Here is a 6,000-nt window from a genome sequence, read left to right on the forward strand (position 1 = left end):
GAAACAAACAATACATTATATGTTAATTTAAAAATATGTTAATTAAAAAATTAATAAAAGAAAAGAAAGCACTGGACAAAATTCAACCACCATATAGGATAAAAAGACACATTATTAGGGAAATTTCTTAGCTTCACAAAGAGGATTTTAAAAATGTATAGTTAATATTATACTTGATAGTGAAATATGGGCTGCCCCCCGACCCAGGTTTAGGAGTACAGCAAGGATATTTACTCTCACTACTCCGATTCAATGCAGTACTAAGAATCCTAGTAGGTGCAAGAAAGTGAGGAAAGAAAATCAAAGACATAGAGATTAGAATTAAAAAATAAAACTTATATCTTCTTCAAGGTGGCATGATTTTCTATGTAGAAAGTCTATGTATTTTCTATGTAGAAAGTCACAAGGAATCTAGCAAACAACAACAAACAAACTTAGAACTAATAAGTTCAGAATATCATAGGATACAAGATCAACACACAAAAATCAATTTTATTTCTATATACTAACAATAAATATGTAGACACAAAAATAGAAAAATAGCATACATTCTACAATAGCTCCAAAAATAATGAAATCCTTTGATATAAATCTAAAAAACATAAACAGTATCTATATGCTGAAAATGACAAATGCTTATGAAAGAAATAAAGGGAATCTAAATAAATTGAGAGACGTATGGTATTCATGGTTTTGAAGATTCAATATAATATAATGTCAATTCTCCCCAAATTGGTTTAATGTAATTCCTAAATCAAAGAATGATTTTTTTGTGGATATTGTGAAACTGGTTCTGAAATATATATGAAAGACAAAGGAATTAGAATAAACAAATTTGGTGGGGGGAGAATGCCCATGTTTAAGACTTTCTGTACTTCTCCAGTAGTCAAGAAAGAGTGGTATTAGTAGAAGGAGAGACAGGTAGATCAATGGATAGAAAAGAATGGAAAGCTAAAAATAGAACCACATAGAGACAGCCTTCTGATTTTTTTTACAAAGATGCAAAATCAGTTCAATGTAGAAAGCAGTGGTCAACAGCAGTCTTGGTGAAATGGACATCCACTGGCAAACAAATTAACCTGGACCTACACCTTACACTATATACCACAACTTCTTCAAAATGTATCATAGAGCTGAACTTAAAACATGCAAGTGTAAAGCCCTTTAGAAGAGAATAAGAGAAAATCTTTGTGACTTAAGGGTAGGTGACAGATTTGTACATATGACATCCAAAACAGAATCCTTAAAATTACAAAACTTCTAAATGAGACAACACTGCAATTTAAAACCTTTGTCATACAAATGACATTCTTAAGAGAAAAAAAAGATAAACCACATACTGGGAGACTGTATTTGCAATATCTGACAAGGGACTTGTTTCCAGGATAAATAAACAACTCTCTGAGGTCAGTAATGAGAAATCAATTCCGTTGGAGGATGGGCAAAAGACGTCAACAAATACCTCATCAAACAGGATATGAGGATTTGGCAGGCATCCAAGCTTCAATCATAGCCACCAAGACAAACTGGGGAGATGGCAGAGAAATAAGATTAGGTCTTCTGGAGGAGAGCAGCCACCCCTCCGGCCATGTACTGCTGCCATGAAGACTATTTGGGAAGGAAAAAAAAATAAGTTTCTATCTCATTTAAGACAGTTCATATTCAGATGTCTTTATATGGTTGCTTAGCCTGCACCACAAGTAGTACAGAGATCAACTTTATTGAATTCTCTTTGTTTACTCATTCAACAGATATGTATTAACAGAATTTAGATTTCAGTAATAATGCACATTAAATGAGACTAAATATAAAATAGCAACTCCATTGATAGCTGTGAAGGGACAAACATGGTACATTGAGGGTCAGTAATAGTTTTCGGTAGCCTTGGCAGTTGGAGAAGGATGCTTTGAAAAAGTAATGGCTAATCGGAGATCTGGTGAATGAGAAGGAACTCTCTAGACAAAAGGAGGAATGGCAAGTACTTCAGGTGGAATAGCATGTACTAAGGTACTGGGCAAAGAAAGCAGGCTTAGTAAGATTTGAAAGAAAGCCAGGCTAAGTGGAGAAACTAGTTGATGTTGTAGAAGGAGAAAGATGGGTAGGATAAACTCAGGAAGGCTCATAGAAATCATGTTAAGGAATTGTATCTTTATTGAAGAGACCTCTTGAAGGGTTTAAGTGATCATATTTGCATTTTAATAATACCAGGTTATACAGAAAAATGAACCCTCATGCACACTTGGTAAGAATGCATGTGGGTACAGTCACTGCAGAAAACAATATGGAGTTTCCTCAAACAATTAAACATAGAAATAAACATGTAATCTATTAATCCCACCACTAGGTATGTACCCAAAGAAAACAAAAATACTAATTAAAAAAGATTTATGCACCCATTTGTTTATTGCCACATTACTTACAATAGTGAAGATATGGAAGACATCCATCATGAATGGGTAAAGAAGATGGAATGTGGAATATTTCTCAGTCATAAAAAAGGACTAAGTCTTGCCATCTACAGTAACTTGGATGGGCCTACAGGGTGTAATGTTAAATGAAATAAGTCACACAGAGAAAGCCAAATACCATATGATTTCACTCCTTTGTGGAATTCAAGAAACAAAGCAAATGAACAAAGCGAGAAAAAAAAAAAGACAAACAAAACTGGACCTTTACATGCAAAGAACAAATTGGTGGTTGCTACAGGGGAGTTAGGTAGAGGGGGGAATGGATAAAGGAAATTAAGAGCACACTTACTGTGAAGAGCACTGGATAGTGTTTAGAAATGTTGAATCATTATATTGTAACCTGAAACCAACAGAACATTGTATATAATTGTAGTTCAAGAAGAAACAAGCAAAATGGAAAAAAAAATCATGTTTGAATTGAAAAGATGCCGTAGACATACTTGGTATTTGATTAGATAGATAAGTGTAAAGCTCTAGTAGTTGCAATTGAACAGAGGGAGAAAGAAAGCATACCATAAAATAAGAATATGTTGGAGTCTGCTTTCCAGCCTTCAAAGGGGTTTTAACTTAAGGAAGGGGTAAATAAATATGTAAACTATATAAAATAGTCAACAAAGAGCTGGGAGGTTGGGGTGGGGTGGAGTGGAGCAGCCAGAAGGCAGGAATCGAAATGGACAGGCTCAGAATTATGCATTAGAACACTGGTATGCAGAGTAGGCACTCATTCAAAACCCTCCCCAGCATGCACCAACCCAAACTGGCAACACTCGCAACAAATCTCAGATCCAAGTTTCTAAGAGAAGACATGTGTCTAATTAATCATTTTACCTACAATACTCAGAATACTAGGGAATATTTTTCATGTGCCTGGAAAGACATAAATGTTTATAAAATTAGCTAATGAATATAGTCCTACCTAAGACTATATGACCACATCGATCTCGCACATACCTTCTGGACACGTTGATATTGTCAAAAGCAACATCCTCAAAGTAAATTATGTATATTTGAAATAGTCACCAAATAATATACTATAGTTTTGCTATCTGCCATTGATTACTTCTTGATCTTTCATTTAGGTGAGGAACTATATGGAATATCAATTTGTTGTTTGATTCTCCAATTTTGTGGCACAGGAATTCATTGTGAGGAAACCTCAATAAATTCCTTAAAACTTACAGGGAGAAACACAAAAGCACACCTTCTGCACCTCATTTTTTATCTGATGGGAGTCATGCCTTTGGAGAGTTGTAGTTTTCACTCCCATTCTTCCCTAAATTTACTGTCTTAGTGGCTAACCATTGTTTTAAACTCCAGCCATATGGGCCTTCTGGACAAGGTTCTGGATGGAAATCCTACTGTGAAAATGCCACTCTTCAGGTTGTTGAAAATCACTGTAAAATGCACCTGTATTAGACATTGGGAGAGCAATACACATACCCTGTAGGATGGTCCACAGTTAAATGATAGATTCCGGAAAGCTTCCCATGTGGAACGTGCGAGGAGCAGAATGTTTGCATTTAAATACAAACTCACGATTTGCTATGATATCAGGAGTTTTTGTTCTCAAGAATATGATAAGCCTGACACTATCCCTCCCCAATGCTTTCATGTTTGTATGCATAAAATGTGGTAGAAAGCTTAAAAAACGAAGGAAGCTGTACATTATTGCTGAACATTTTTAAAGATACAGCGAAACAAGAGTAATTTTTCTTAAACCATCCTTATGTACTAAAGTACCAATGTATGGAATAGGATTACTAAGGGCTTTAAGGGAGGTGCATAAGCCATGTAAATATCCTTACAGATAAAAGACCACAACTGATCCAAAATAGAAAAATTAGAGTCAGTTGAGTCATAGAACTAAGAGGCTCTATGAGTCCATCTCATTTGGGTGTTTTGTAACAGAGAAACATACAGAAATCATATAGTTTCAATTGTCTTCTTTCCCTGATGATAGAAAATACACAAACCTTGTCATTAGTACCATAAATACTAAAATTTAGTGTGCTTGTATGTGTGTGTCCCCAAAGCTGTAAGTGCTCAAAGGGTACCTAGCCAGGTGAAGTCAAGGAAGTACAAATAATTGCTGACAGGGAAAGAGTTAGGGTGTACATTTGTCCTGAGTCTGGAGAGATGGTTGGGATTTGCTCACGTGGAGATAAAGGGCATGGAACATCAAGCTTGAGTGTAAGGGAGAAGACCAGAATTCAACTGGACTGGAGCACAGGACAGGGAAAGAGGAGGCCTGGGGGCTGGAAATTCAAGTCATGATTACTATATTCAGTACCAAAAAGGTTTTGAAATTTCAAAAGCCCGAGAACAGCCTTGTCAGAGCATTTTTCCAGGACAGTGACTCTGCGGGCCCATTAGAACAATTACAGAGGGTGGATAACTAGACAAGCCAGGAGAATGTTAGGACTGGTCATGGTGAGCAGTAGGAGTTTGAATCTAATAGAAGCATGTAAAGGAGTTCCTGACCCTCTGTCTTGCAGTGGGAGAAGTTTGGAGCAGCATTTGACCAAAATGGCTGCAAATTCAGGGAAGCTGGTCAGGACAAAACTTCCATAGTTTTTATGATAGAGTCTTATTGGCAGATATTTTGATTGTTCCCTTGACTTTCATGACCACAGGCTTATGTTACACTGTAGTTATATAAAGCTTCCTGAGGGAGGTGTTTGGTAGGTTCTGTTCATGTCTGTGTCTCCAGGCCAGTGAATAGCACTGAATGACTGGTAAAGCCGACATTTCTTTTGCATGACAAGGGTGTGCCATAGTTGAACTTAAATATTTGGAAACTGAAATTAATAAGTGGTTCTGAACAATGTCAAAACGACGACCCATGAGAAGTTCTTCAAATGGTCTCTGCATTCTGTAGTCAATGAGGACTTAGTTATCAACATGTGCTTTATTCTCACTGCTTGTAACTGTGTATGATTTTATTATATGTTTAAGGAATTAGTAAGCCAAAATAGAATACGATGAAAATGAGTACTCGTGCCGAAAGTTCTGTGATTTAAATGTTTTCCAGTCAGTTCAATATTGTGATACTATCTAATTCCCCTCTCGAGTTTAATGTGCTATAAATATATATAATTAATAGCAATACCAGTATAAATAACTATGGTGTATTAAGTACAATAATGACAATGCTAATAATTACTATTTATTAAGCACTTGAAAAGTGACAGGCCCTCCTCTGAGCACTTTATAAAAATCATGTCATTGAATCCTCAGAATAACCTTATGACACATACATGGATATATTTTTATCTTAGAAATGATAAAATTGACATTTAAAGGGGATAATGAGCTTTCTCAAAGAAATGGTCAATACCAGAACCAGTATTCCATCATAAAATCCACACCAGAGCAGAATCTGCCATTGACTCAACTTAGTTGACCAGAAAAGGGTGTACTGCTTGATGCCTGTTAGCTCTGAAAAGACTTGAAGCCACAGTGATCTGGAGAATTGATCTCCCACCCTTGGCAATACCAAAGTTCTGGGGCATGTGGTGCATCCTGGGAGATT

This window comes from Neovison vison, chromosome 13, assembly GCF_020171115.1.
Source record: "Neovison vison isolate M4711 chromosome 13, ASM_NN_V1, whole genome shotgun sequence".
In the NCBI taxonomy this organism is placed as follows: domain Eukaryota; kingdom Metazoa; phylum Chordata; class Mammalia; order Carnivora; family Mustelidae; genus Neogale; species Neogale vison.